We start from the raw sequence: 14,029 nt of genomic DNA on the forward strand, positions 1-14,029 counted from the left end.
AAATTCCAGATGGAGAAATTGGAAGAGTACAGCCATCGTGAGTTAAAACAATTTTGCATCGAACTAGGCATTGCTACCACCGGTCTGAGCACGAAAGACGATTTCAAGCACGCCATCGAGTCTTGGGCGGAAACCGGGGCCGTCAGACCCCCGGACCAAAACATTGCAGCATCAGAGATCAACACCTCTTCTCCCGAAGAACGGAGAACGGGTCTCTCACAGGAAGAGATCCAAGAAAAAGAAAGAAACAGACTACACGAATTAGAGATGGTACGGCTCAAGATGGACGGTGAGCTAAAACTAGCGGAACAAAAACTGAACTTAGAACACCTACGGCTCCGAGAAGAGCGGGAAGAAAAGCAAAGACAAAGAGAACTCGAAGAAAAGAGACTGGCATACGAGCACGAGCGCAAACTGGCAGAGATAGAACTACGGAAGCAAAACAAAGACCTGGGGGTGCCCGAGCAACCGCGCACCCCAGGAGCTACAGAACCAAAGGTCCACATCCCCAAAGATGTCGTCCGAGAGTATTTCCGAAACGACGACATACAACAGTGGTTCAAGGCCTACGTGATCGCCATGACCTCCCACCGGATTGATCGAAGTGACTGGGGAGCCGGGCTATGGGGGAGGTTCATCAATGAAGGCCGCGATGCCCTGTTACAGCTCCCGGACCATCAAATGACGTCCTATGACCACATGAAGGCCGCCCTCCTCACTCGATATGGGCTTACACCCGAAATGTACCGCCAGAGGTTCCGCGACTGCACCCGAATCCCGGGTACAACTTGGGTAGAATATGTGCACTATTTCAGCCGCGCCTTCGAGGGATGGGAGACGGCTCTCCCCGGAGACCTCTCCCCTTGTCCTCGGATGACCCTCCCGGTCCCGTCTAACAAGCAGCATGGGTCAAGAGGGCAGGAGCACGGGCCAGGAGGGCTGGAGCACGGGCCAGGAGAGCAGCCCGGGCCATGAGTGCAAGAGTGTGAGAAGTTGGCCTGGTATATAATGCTCACTAATTCTTAGTGATCACTTTGTACCATGCCAAGCAACCCTTATGATGATGGTTGTAATTCAACCTTGTAGACCAGTTATCCTAGTGGTAACGTGGACAAAGCAGTCTTAGGCTAAACTCTGAAAGGCATGTGAAGCCAGCTGTTATACCATACACAACCCCCTTGAATACCAAATGAAAGGGACACCACACAGATATATATTGAAAATATATATTGATTTATTAACTATTAAAATCCCCTGGACTCTTTATGGGCACAGAAGCACAAGCGTTAAATCACAAGACAGTTTAAAATACACAAAAGTTGCACAATATGGATGAGCCCTAGGGGCCACCTAAACCATATACTAAGAAAGTGGTATAAGAGATACCAATAGGAAAGTGAAGAGGCCTAGGGCCTTGGGAATCTCTGGAGCTATTCGAGACTAGCAGTGACTAAGTCGGGAGAGGCCCACGGGACTCGGGTGCAGTGTTCAAAGTGCACGCACTTTCCCATGTAAAGTCTATGGTGCGTAAAAAGTACAAAGTTAGAAAGTTAGGAACCTTCCGAGTGACATACGGAGTTAAAACTTAAGACACAGGCCCTTGAGATGTGTACCAGTGCAGGAGCACTGGTGGAGCTGAGTTACCTCACCCACAGGAAGCGGGTGCACAGGGTCGAAGTAGTGTCGGGTTTCGTCACGCTGGTCTATGGTGCTTGGAGCTGAAGATGCTGCAGGCGGCTCGATGTGAAGAGTTCCGGTGGATCCAAGGGTGGATCTGAAGATGTGAAGACCTGAAAGCAGAGGGGACAGTGTTCAAAGTCACTAGCCAGTGACTACCGTGGAACCAGATTGGAACCAGGCGATGTCGGGTGCAAACAGGCGTTGTCAGGTAGCTTCTTTCTGCAGCCACGTGGATACCCGGGGTCGAGAACGTCCAGGAGTCGGTCACGAGCTGTCCCACACAGGCTTCTCGCTGTTGGCGGTGTCGGCAACTTGATCGGAGCAAACAGGCCTTGGCAAAGGCAAGCCAGGCAGAAGTTGAAAGATGCTTAACACTCGGACCAGCAAGGTCAGAGCGGGTGCTCCTTTTTACAGGAGCTTGGGTAGGTCTGGAGTAACCAGACCTGCTGTGTAAATTGTCGGTTTCATCGCCAAGATGGCCGCTGACCACGTGGCTAGTGGCCGGAATGGCGCGTCGAGTGGCACAATGCAAAAGGGCCCCACGCAGATCGTGGAGATGCTGGAGGGCTGATCTTCAGTGCAAGGGCTGCTCGGTGGTGGGGGTTCTCAGTCCCCAAAGCACAACGTCGAGGATGCCTCAGAAGCTGCGCAGTCAGCTTTTCAAGTGTCTTCCAAGAGGTCCGGTCCCACGTCACTCGGTGCCTCCACGGGTCCCTTCTTTGCAGGGACTGTGGATCGGGCTCTGAGAGGTCTGGGAGTCTGGTTCTTGTTGGGCTCTGGGCTCCGGCTCCGGCGGGAGGTGGCGGCAAAGCAGACGTCGAGTTGCTGGTTGGTACCTGTGTTCACAGGGTGGCCACTCCTAGGCCACAAGGGAGATTCTCTTCAGTCTTCTGTGCAGCAGAATGTCGAAGTCCAGTCTTCTTCTTCGTGTAAAGTTGATTCAGGATGATCTGCTGTGCAATGGCACTGCTCCCACTCTTATTCCCAATCGGAGGGGTGGATCACCTACTAGGTCCCTCCTCTGGGAGGAACCAGGAAGGGGAGTGGTTACACCCCCTCTCCTTTGTCCAGCTCCTCGCCAGGACTGGGGCTGGAAAGCCCCAGAACCGGTTTGGGCTGGCTTATGCACAGGGACACCTTGTGTGCCCCAGGCATGTCTCAATCTATTCAGCGCTGTCCTACCCAATACACAAAACCCTGTCTGGGGTGGTGCTCGCACCTCCCCAGGCAGGAAACCCTTTGTCCAGGCCCTCTTCGCTGGAAGGACTCCCAGCAGCAGGAGGTCAGACATGTGTCTGTGGTGGCAGCATCCATTTTGTGATGCTGAGGCTCTGTTTAACTTTAACCGGGGTTAAGGCTACACACATGTCGTGTCCCTCTAGAAGGGTGGAATGCTATCCCCGTCGCCAGAATTGGCGAGGGGATAGTATTCCAATTCGTATGACACCTTACTCGACATGTTTTGATAAAGCCAAACCAAAGACAGCATTTAACCGCGAGGATTATAATGCACTTAAGAGTATATGGTATGGCAATATCCCAGAACAGCTTAGGGAGTGGTTCCCGACAGCTGCAGACAGGCTCAGCTCATGCTAGAGCACCATCTCACATATTTCCAAGCACTCTGCCTCCAGGATTGATGAGGCCTTCCCTAGGAGTGGCTGATAGGAACATATGTGTCCAGTTTAGGGTTAGGCACAGACATACTGTACCTAAGTAAGAGGTGATTACACCAACTTACCCCAGCTGAGTGATCAGCCAGTTGTGTCAAATATGGAGGCCAGGCCAGGGGTGGCATAATATATGCTGCAGCCCCTGGTAGGCCTTGGATACACCTATGCCCTGGGTACCTAGGGTACACTACTACAGGGGCTCATAAGGTGAACCAGTTCCAATTGTGTTATGCACCTAAGGTACATGGAGTCTATTTTAAGGAGAGAGCAATCAGCTTGGGGCCCTGAATAGCAGGATCCCAGGCCAACTAAGTCAAAAACCAGCTAAACACCAGGCAAAAAGTTTGGGGGTAACCATAGTCAGATATCCACCTTCCTACAAAGAGCACGGGCCAGGAGGGCAGGAGCACGGGTCAGGAGGGCAGCAACACGGGCCAGGAGGGCTGGAGCATGGGCCAGGAGGGCAGGAGCACGGGCAAGGAGGGCAGGAGCACGGGCCAGGAGGACAGGAGGGCGGGAGCCCGGGCCAGGAGGGCAGGAGCCCAGGCCAGGAGGGCAGAAGCCTGGGCCAGGAGGGCAGGAGCCCAGGCCAGGAGGCCAGGAGCCCGGGCCAGGAGAGCAGGAGCACGGGCCAGGAGCACAGAAGCCAGGGCCAGGAGGGCAGGAGCCCGGGCCAGGAGGGCAGGAGCACGGGCCAGGAGGGCAGGACCACGGGCCAGGAGGGCAGGAGCACGGGCCAGGAGGGCAAGAGCACGGGCCAGGAGAGCAGGAGCACGGGCCAGGAGGGCAGGAGCACGGGCCAGGAGGGCAGGAGCACAGGCCAGGCGACCAGGAGCACGGGCCAGGAGCACAGGAGCCTGGGCCCGGAGGGCAGGAGTATGGGCCAGGAGGGCAGGAGCACGGGCCAGGAGGGCAGGGGCACGGGCCAGGAGAGCAGGAGCACGGGCCAGGAGGGCAGGAGTACGGGCCAGGAGGGCAGGAGCATGGGCCAGGAGGGCAGGACCACGGGCCAGGAGGGCAGGAGCACGGGCCAGGAGGGCAAGAGCACGGGCCAGGAGAGCAGGAGCACGGGCCAGGAGGGCAGGAGCACGGGCCAGGAGGGCAGGAGCACGGGCCAGGAGACCAGGAGCACGGGCCAGGAGCACAGGAGCCTGGGCCAGGAGGGCAGGAGTATGGGCCAGGAGGGCAGGAGCACGGGCCAGGAGGGCAGGGGCACGGGCCAGGAGAGCAGGAGCACGGGCCAGGAGGGCAGGAGTACGGGCCAGGAGGGCAGGAGCATGGGCAAGGGGGGCAGGAGTACGGGCCAGGAGGGCAGGAGCACAGGCCAGGAGGGCAGGAGCACAGGCCAGGAGGGCAAGAGCACGGGCCAGGAGAACAGGAGCCCGGGCCAGGAGGGCAGGAACACAGGCCAGGAGGGCAAGAGCACGGGCCAGGAGGGTATGAGCCCGGGCCAGGAGAGCAGGAGCCTGGGCCAGGAGGGCTGGAGCACGGGCCAGGAGGGCAGGAGCACGGGCCAGGAGAGCAGGAGCACGGGCCAGGAGGGCAAGAGCACGGGCCAGGAGAGCAGGAGCACGGGCCAGGAGGGCAGGAGCCCAGGCCAGGAGGGCAGGAGCACTGGCCAGGAGAGCAGGAGTGTTGGACAGGCCACCTGAAGGGCTCGCTCCCTCCCCGCATGACAGGGCCCAGACGCCGGCCCTCCAGGTGCTACCCACAGAAGCAACCCACACACCGTCCCCTACGGGACTCCTGCTCCCGGACATCTCTGTATCATTGGCCCGGGCCACTGTCAGCTCCATTGCCCGGCCCGGCCGCCATCTTGGACACTGCACCACGAGGCCGCGTGGCCTCAGCTCGACCCTAACCCTGGGCCTGGCCAGGCCCCGACATCCCGGCACCACCATCAACCCAGGAGGTGAACGGACCACTTGGCAGGTCAATGGGAGAAAGAAGTGTCGATGGCTCTCCCCCGCCAGGTGCCGATCGCCCCCAGCCTCCCTGGGCGCTGGCTCCACCCCCCTGCTGGGTGTCTGGACTCCCTCATCCCGGACCTCCCGACCTCCAAGTGCGAGGGTCCGGACATCAAAGGGCGCCAGACCTATAACTGGGGCAGCTCTAGAGCAGGAAGGCAGTTGTATCCTGGAGTCGAGAGACACCGTGAAGAACTCATACTTGACGGACTGCTGGCAGCCCTGCCTTGTGAACTGTCGTCCTGCCGCTGAAGGTTGCCGCGGCCCTCTGCAACCTTCATCCTCGTCGGGACCTGCTGGCGCTGCCGCGGCCCGTTGTAACTACCATCTTCGTCGGGACCTGCTGGCACTGCCACGGACCGTTGCCATCTACGATCTTCTCGGGACCTGCTGGCGCTGCCGCGGCCCGTCCTCCTAGAACACCAAGCTCGAGGATTGTGAGCTACCCATCATCTCAACGTAACTACCAGATTGGTAACAAGACTGTCCCGCTACCCTCCTTCCCCAACCAAGAGACTAGAATCGAGGGGACCCCTGAGTCCTGACCTCCTTGTACCATTCTACCGTACTTCAAGATTGCTTATAAAGAACGTTAAACTTTATCTTTGTGTGGTGTCCATCTGTGGGGGGGAAGTTACTGGTCTGTACGATCGCTGGAGACGGCTCTCCCCGGAGACCTCTCCCCTTGTCCTCGGCCGACCCTCCCGTTCCCGTCTAACATTGGTAGCCAGCGGCGCGATCCGAATCAACGCGTACGTACAGAGAGTGACTCACCCCACGACTAAACCACAATGACAACCAAAGAGAGCACAGAAAAATTCCAGATGGAGAAATTGGAAGAGTACAGCCATCGTGAGTTAAAACAATTTTACATCGAACTAGGCATTGCTACCACCGGTCTGAGCACGAAAGACGATTTCAAGCACGCCATCGAGTCTTGGGCGGAAACCGGGGCCGTCAGACCCCCGGACCAAAACATTGCAGCATCAGAGATCAACACCTCTTCTCCCGAAGAACGGAGAACGGGTCTCTCACAGGAAGAGATCCAAGAAAGAGAAAGAAACAGACTACACGAATTAGAGATGGTACGGCTCAAGATGGACGGTGAGCTGAAACTAGCGGAACTAAAACTGAACTTAGAACACCTACGGCTCCGAGAAGAGCGGGAAGAAAAGCAAAGACAAAGAGAACTCGAAGAAAAGAGACTGGCATACGAACACGAGCGCAAACTGGCAGAGATAGAACTACGGAAGCAAAACAAAGACCTGGGGGTGCCCGAGCAACCGCGCACCCCAGGAGCTACAGAACCAAAGGTCCACATCCCCAAAGATGTCGTCCGAGAGTATTTCCGAAACGATGACATACAACAGTGGTTCAAGGCCTACGAGATCGCCATGACCTCCCACCGGATTGATCAAAGTGACTGGGGAGCCGGGCTATGGGGGAGGTTCGTCAATGAAGGCCGCGATGCCCTGTTACAGCTCCCGGACCATCAAATGACGTCCTATGACCACATGAAGGCCGCCCTCCTCACTCGATATGGGCTTACACCCGAAATGTACCGCCAGAGGTTCCGCGACTGCACCCGAATCCCGGGTACAACTTGGGTGGAATATGTGAACTATTTCAACCGCGCCTTCGAGGGATGGATCAAGGAGAGCCGCGTAACGACCTACGAGCAACTTTTTAACCTCATCGTGTGGGAGCACCTCTCCAACAACTGCTTCGTCGAGCTCAGGCAGCACCTCCTCGACAGTAAATTGACTGATCCACGGCAGCTCGCCGCCGAGGCTGACCGATGGGAGAGCACCCGAGTGGGCCGGGGTGGGCCGAACGAACAGAACAGGAACAGCCAAGGCCATCACCGTCCCCGAGGAGGAGGCCAGGGCCGGGGGAAAGACGCCTTCCCGGCCGCTCCCGCTACCAGCACCCCACCCCCGGCCGGCCGGGGCAACCCCCCGATGCGCCCGGGGTTCCGAGCCAGTGTCACTTGTCACCGATGCCAGCGAGTCGGCCACTACGCCAATGATCCGAACTGCCCAAAGAACCAAACTCCAGGGCCCCGCCAGATAGCTGCCGCCGCCCTAGGAGAAGAGCAAGTCTCCGAAGAACATGAAGAATACGAACAGGAACAACCAGAGTGGGAACCGGCCGCCATGGTCCTGGCGTGCCTAGGGGGAAGAGACATGATCCCGCGGGCTCCCCTACCCGCCAACACCAGAAAAAACAATCAGTGGGTGAACATAAATGGGCGCAAGGCTGAAGCCCTACGTGACACGGGGGCCAGTGTGACAGCCGTCCGCTGTCACCTGGTGACCCCGGAACAAATCCTGCCGAACGTTCTCTGCCCCGTCCGTTCAGCCGACAATTCTGAGAGCCTGTGTCGGATGGCCTGCGTCCCATTCGAATAGGGAGGAGTATCTGGCATGTTGAAGGTGACGGTCCGCGATGATGCCCCCGTGGACTGTCTCCTGGGGAACGATCTCGAGAGTTCCCCGTGGGCCGCCGTGGAAAGAAAAGAGCACCTGGGGATGTTGGGCCTCCCGGACTGGGCGTGCGTAACCACCCGGTCCATGGCCGCCCGCGCCATCCCCCGACCTGAAGAACCCGAATGGCCAGCACCTCCTCCCCCGATCGCTCCAGTGGGGGACGCCGACCATACCGACCCCCCGGAACTAACCCAAGAAAGGCTCGCTCAGCCCCAGGACCTTCCAGTCCTGGCTCAGTGGCGTCAAGAAGGGGACCCACCCAGGAACAATTCCGTCAAGAGCAAAAGGCCTGTCCCTCCCTCGAGGGACTACGACAGCAAGCCCTCGCACAGAGCGCGGGAAACACCGCCGGGGCCCACTGGATCTATTGGGACAATGACCTATTGTATAGCGAACAAAGAATCACAGAGTTGGGGGCCAGTCGAGTGTTGGTGGTGCCCCTCCGCTTTAGAGACTTCCTGTTGAATTTGGCCCACGATGTCCCCCTGGCTGGGCACTTGGGACAGGACAAAACCTACAACCGCCTGGTAACCCACTTTTACTGGCCAAAAATGAGAAATGACGTCCTCAACCACTGCCGGTCCTGCCCCACTTGCCAGGCCAGCGGGAAGAGCGGCCGCAAACTCAAGGCACCCCTGCAACCATTCCCGGTTGTTACCACCCCGTTCGAAAAGGTGGGAATAGACATTGTGGGGCCCCTGGACCCCCGAACAGCACAAGGGCATCGATTCATCCTGGTACTGGTGGACCACGCCACCCGCTATCCCGAGGCTGTTCCCCTTCGAACTGTAACAGCACCGGTGGTCGGCCGAGCCTTAATGGGGATCTTCTCCCGGGTGGGCTTCCCCCGGGAAGTCGTCAGCGACAGGGGCACGAACTTTATTTCAAAATATATGAAATCCCTCTGGCAGCAGTGCGGGGTCACCTACCGATTCACAACACCCTATCACCCTCAAGGAAACGGACTGGTTGAGCGGTTCAACCGCACCCTCAAGGGAATGATTATGGGGTTGGAAGAACCCCTACGCCGCCAGTGGGATGTGCTACTTCCGTGCCTCCTCTTCGCCTACCGAGAAGTCCCCCAGAAGTCCCTCGGCTTCAGCCCCTTCGAACTCTTGTACGGACACCCTGTTCGAGGGCCCCTCAGCCTAGTCAAAGAAGGTTGGGAGATGGCCCCCCTGTAAACCCCTCCAGACGTCTACAAGTACCTCCTGACCCTACGCAATCAGACAAGACGATTCAGAGAGATAGCCAAAGCTAATCTTGAGGCCAGTCAGGAGGACATGAAGAAATGGTACGATCATAATGCCTCCTCCATAGAGTTCGAACCTGGCCAGCAAGTATGGGTGATGTCCCCCACCGAACCTTGTGCCTTGCAGGACAAGTGGACAGGGCCCTTCAAGGTAGTCGAGCGCAAGAGCCCCGTCACCTATCTCATCGACATGGAATCTCCCCGGAACCCCTTCCGGGTCCTCCACGCCAACAGACTCAAACCCCACTTTGTGCGCTCGGAGCTCAGCCTACTGATGGCTACAGACAGTGGAGCGGAAGAAGACTCCGAGCCCCTCCCTGACCTACTGAGGATCCGGGAAAAAGATGGTTCAGTAGATGGGGTCCGACTCTCAGATGCCCTAACCCCGGAGCAGCGCCACGACTGTCGGGGCCTCCTGCTGCAATTTGCGACCCTATTTTCCCTCACCCCAGGAGTCACCCCCTGGTGCTTGCACGACGTGGACACTGGGGACAGTCCCCCTATCAGACACCGGGCGTACCGCGTACCAGATCGGGTACGGACCTGCATCCAAGAAGAAGTGTCAAAAATGCTCACACTCGGAGTCATTGAGCCCTCGGACAGCCCCTGGGCCAGCCCAGTCGTACTGGACCCCAAAGCTGCTGCCCCAGGCACCACCCCTGAGCTCCAATTCTGCGTCAACTATCGGGGTCTGAACGCTGTCACCCGAACCGACGCTCACCCCATTCCCCGAGCAGATGAACTGATCGACTGCATGGGGGCTGCCCGCTACCTCAGCATCTTCGACCTGACAGCGGGCTACTGGCAGATCGGCCTCACCCCCAGGGCCCAAGAACGATCCGCTTTCTCCACCCCGGATGGCCACAACCATTTCAAAGTGATGCCATTCGGCATGAAAAACGCTCCAGCCACTTTTCAACGACTTGTGAACTAGGTATTGGCGGGCCTCGAAGAGTTCAGCGCTGCCTACCTGGACGATATTGCTGTGTACAGCCGCCACTGGTCAGACCACCTCCGCCACCTCCGAGAGGTCCTGCAGGCCCTCCAACAGGCCGGCCTCACAATCAAGGCCAGCAAGTGCCAAATTGGCCAAGGGTCCGTGACCTACCTCGGACACCAAGTGGGAAGCGGTCTGGTGGCCCCCCTTCAGCTCAAGATCGCTGCCATCCAGTCCTGGCAGCCTTCCGTAACGCAAACCGAGGTCCGAGCCTTCTTGGGGCTCACCGGATACTACCGGTGGTTTGTGAAGGACTATGGCAGTATTGTGGGGCCCCTCACAGAGCTCACATCAAAGAAACACCCAAACATGGTCAACTGGACTCCAGACTGTCAAGCGGCCTTCGAGAAACTGAAGGCCGCCATGTGCACCGCCCCTGTGCTCCAGGCTCCCGACTACAGCCGGGAATTCATCGTCCAGACTGATGCCTCCGACCATGGCATCGGGGCCGTCCTCTCCCAGCTGAACCCCGATGGAGTTGACCAACCAGTGGCCTTCATAGCAGACGCCTACTGGCCCGAGAACAGCGCTGGAGCACCATCGAGAGGGAGGCCTTCGCAGTAGTGTGGGCCCTCAAGAAGCTCCGGCCCTACCTCTTCGGTACCCACTTTCGGGTACAAACAGATCATCGCCCCCTGCAATGGCTAATGCAGATGCGGGGGGAAAATCCCAAACTATTGCGCTGGTCCATCTCCCTGCAGGGGATGGACTTCACTGTGGAGCACCGACCTGGCCAGGATCACGCCAACGCGGATGGCCTGTCACGCTTTTTCCGCCTCGACGAGGAGAGTCCCCAAGAGGATAGGTGACTCTCCCCGCCTTCAGCTGGGGGGAAGCATGTTGGACAGGCCACCTGAAGGGCTCGCTCCCTCCCCGCATGACAGGGCCCGGACGCCGGCCCTCCAGGTGCTACCCACAGAAGCAACCCACACACCGTCCCCTACGGGACTCCTGCTCCCGGACATCTCTGTATCATTGGCCCGGGCCACTGTCAGCTCCATTGCCCGGCCCGGCCCGGCCGCCATCTTGGACACTGCACCACGAGGACGCGTGGCCTCAGCTCGACACTAACCCTGGGCCTGGCCAGGCCCCGACATCCCGGCACCACCATCCACCCAGGAGGTGAACGGACCACTTGGCAGGTCAATGGGAGAAAGAAGTGTCGATGGCTCTCCCCCGCCAGGTGCCGATCGCCCCCAGCCTCCCCGGGCGCTGGCTCCACCCCCCTGCTGGGTGTCTGGACTCCCTCATCCCGGACCTCCCGACCTCCAAGTGCAAGGGTCTGGACATCAAAGGGCGCCAGACCTATAACTGGGGCAGCTCCAGAGCAGGAAGGCAGTTGTATCCTGGAGTCGAGAGACACCGTGAAGAACTCATCCTTGACGGACTGCTGGCGCTGCCGCAGCCCTGCCTTGTGAACTTTCGTCCTGCAGCTGGCGCTGCCGCAGCCCTCTGCAACCTTCATCCTCGTCGGGACCTGCTGGCGCTGCCGCGGCCCGTTGTAACTACCATCTTCGTCGGGACCTGCTGGCGCTGCCGCGGACCATTGCCACCTACGATCTTCTCGGGACCTGCTGGCGCTGCCGCGGCCCGTCCTCCTAGAACACCAAGCTCGAGGATTGTGAGCTACCCATCATCTCAGCGTAACTACCAGATTGGTAACAAGACTGTCCCGCTACCCTCCTTCCCCAACCAAGAGACTAGAATCGAGGGGACCCCTGAGTCCTGACCTCCTTGTACCATTCTACCGTACTTCAAGATTGCTTATAAAGAACGTTAAACTTTATCTTTGTGTGGTGTCCATCTGTGGGGGGGAAGTTACTGGTCTGTACGATCGCTGGAGAGGCTCTCCCCGAAGACCTCTCCCCTTGTCCTCAGCCGACCCTCCCGGTCCCGTCTAACATTGGTGGCCAGCGGCGCGACCCGAATCAACGCGTACGTACAGAGAGTGACTCACCCCACAACTAAACCACAATGACAACCAAAGAGAGCACAGAAAAATTCCAGATGGAGAAATTGGAAGAGTACAGCCATCGTGAGTTAAAACAATTTTGCATCGAACTAGGCATTGCTACCACCGGTCTGAGCACGAAAGACGATTTCAAGCACGCCATCGAGTCTTTGGCGGAAACCGGGGCCGTCAGACCCCCGGACCAAAACATTGCAGCATCAGAGATCAACACCTCTTCTCCCGAAGAACGGAGAACGGGTCTCTCACAGGAAGAGATCCAAGAAAGAGAAAGAAACAGACTACACGAATTAGAGATGGTACGGCTCAAGATGGACGGTGAGCTAAAACTAGCGGAACAAAAACTGAACTTAGAACACCTACGGCTCCGAGAAGAGCGGGAAGAAAAGCAAAGACAAAGAGAACTCGAAGAAAAGAGACTGGCATACGAACACGAGCGCAAACTGGCAGAGATAGAACTACGGAAGCAAAACAAAGACCTGGGGGTGCCCGAGCAACCGCGCACCCCAGGAGCTACAGAACCAAAGGTCCACATCCCCAAAGATGTCGTCCGAGAGTATTTCCGAAACGAAGACATACAACAGTGGTTCAAGGCCTACGAGATCGCCATGACCTCCCACCGGATTGATTGAAGTGACTGGGGAGCCGGGCTATGGGGGAGGTTCGTCAATGAAGGCCGCGATGCCCTGTTACAGCTCCCGGACCATCAAATGACGTCATATGACCACATGAAGGCCGCCCTCCTCACTCGATATGGGCTTACACCCGAAATGTACCGCCAGAGGTTCCGCGACTGCACCCGAATCCCGGGTACAACTTGGGTGGAATATGTGAACTATTTCAGCCGCGCCTTCGAGGGATGGGAGACGGCTCTCCCCGGAGACCTCTCCCCTTCTCCTCGGCCGACCCTCCCGGTCCCGTCTAACAAGGAGCATGGGTCATGAGGGCAGGAGCACGGGCCAGGATGGCTGGAGCACGGGCCAGGAGAGCAGCCCGGGCCAGGAGGGCAAGAGCACGGGCCAGGAGGGCAGGAGCACGGGTCAGGAGGGCAGCAACACGGGCCAGGAGGGCTGGAGCATGGGCCAGGAGGGCAGGAGCATGGGCAAGGAGGGCAGGAGCACGGGCCAGGAGGCCAGGAGGGCGGGAGCCCGGGCCAGGAGGGCAGGAGCCCAGGCCAGGAGGGCAGGAGGGCAGGAGCCTGGGCCAGGAGGGCAGGAGCCCAGGCCAGGAGGCCAGGAGCCCGGGCCAGGAGAGCAGGAGCACGGGCCAGAAGCACAGGAGCCCGGGCCAGGAGAGCAGGAGCCCGGGCCAGGAGGGCAGGAGCACGGGCCAGGAGGGCAGGAGCACGGGTCAGGAGGGCAGGAGCACGGGCCAGGAGGGCAAGAGCACGGGCCAGGAGAGCAGGAGCATGGGCCAGGAGGGCAGGAGCACGGGCCAGGAGGGCAGGAGCACGGGCCAGGAGAGCAGGAGCACGGGCCAGGAGCACAGGAGCCTGGGCCAGGAGGGCAGGAGTACGGGCCAGGAGGGCAGGAGCACGGGCCAGGAGGGCAGGGGCACGGGCCAGGAGAGCAGGAGCACGGGCCAGGAGGGCAGGAGTACGGGCCAGGAGGGCAGGAGCATGGGCCAGGAGGGCAAGAGTACGGGCCAGGAGGGCAGGAGCATGGGCCAGGAGGGCAGGAGCACGGGCCAGGAGGGCAAGAGCACGGGCCAGGAGAGCAGGAGCCCGGGCCAGGAGGGCAGGAACACAGGCCAGGAGGGCAAGAGCACGGGCCAGGGGGGTAGGAGCCCGGGCCAGGAGAGCAGGAGCCTGGGTCAGGAGGGCTGGAGCACGGGCCAGGAGGGCAGGAGCACGGGCCAGGAGAGCAGGAGCACGGGCCAGGAGGGCAAGAGCACGGGCCAGGAGAGCAGGAGCACGGGCCAGGAGGGCAGGAGCCCAGGCCAGGAGGGCAGGAGCACGGGCCAGGAGAGCAGGAGCCCCGGCCAGGAGGGCAGGAGCACGGGC

Source organism: Lissotriton vulgaris, chromosome 10, assembly GCF_964263255.1.
Source record: "Lissotriton vulgaris chromosome 10, aLisVul1.2, whole genome shotgun sequence".
NCBI lineage: Eukaryota > Metazoa > Chordata > Amphibia > Caudata > Salamandridae > Lissotriton > Lissotriton vulgaris.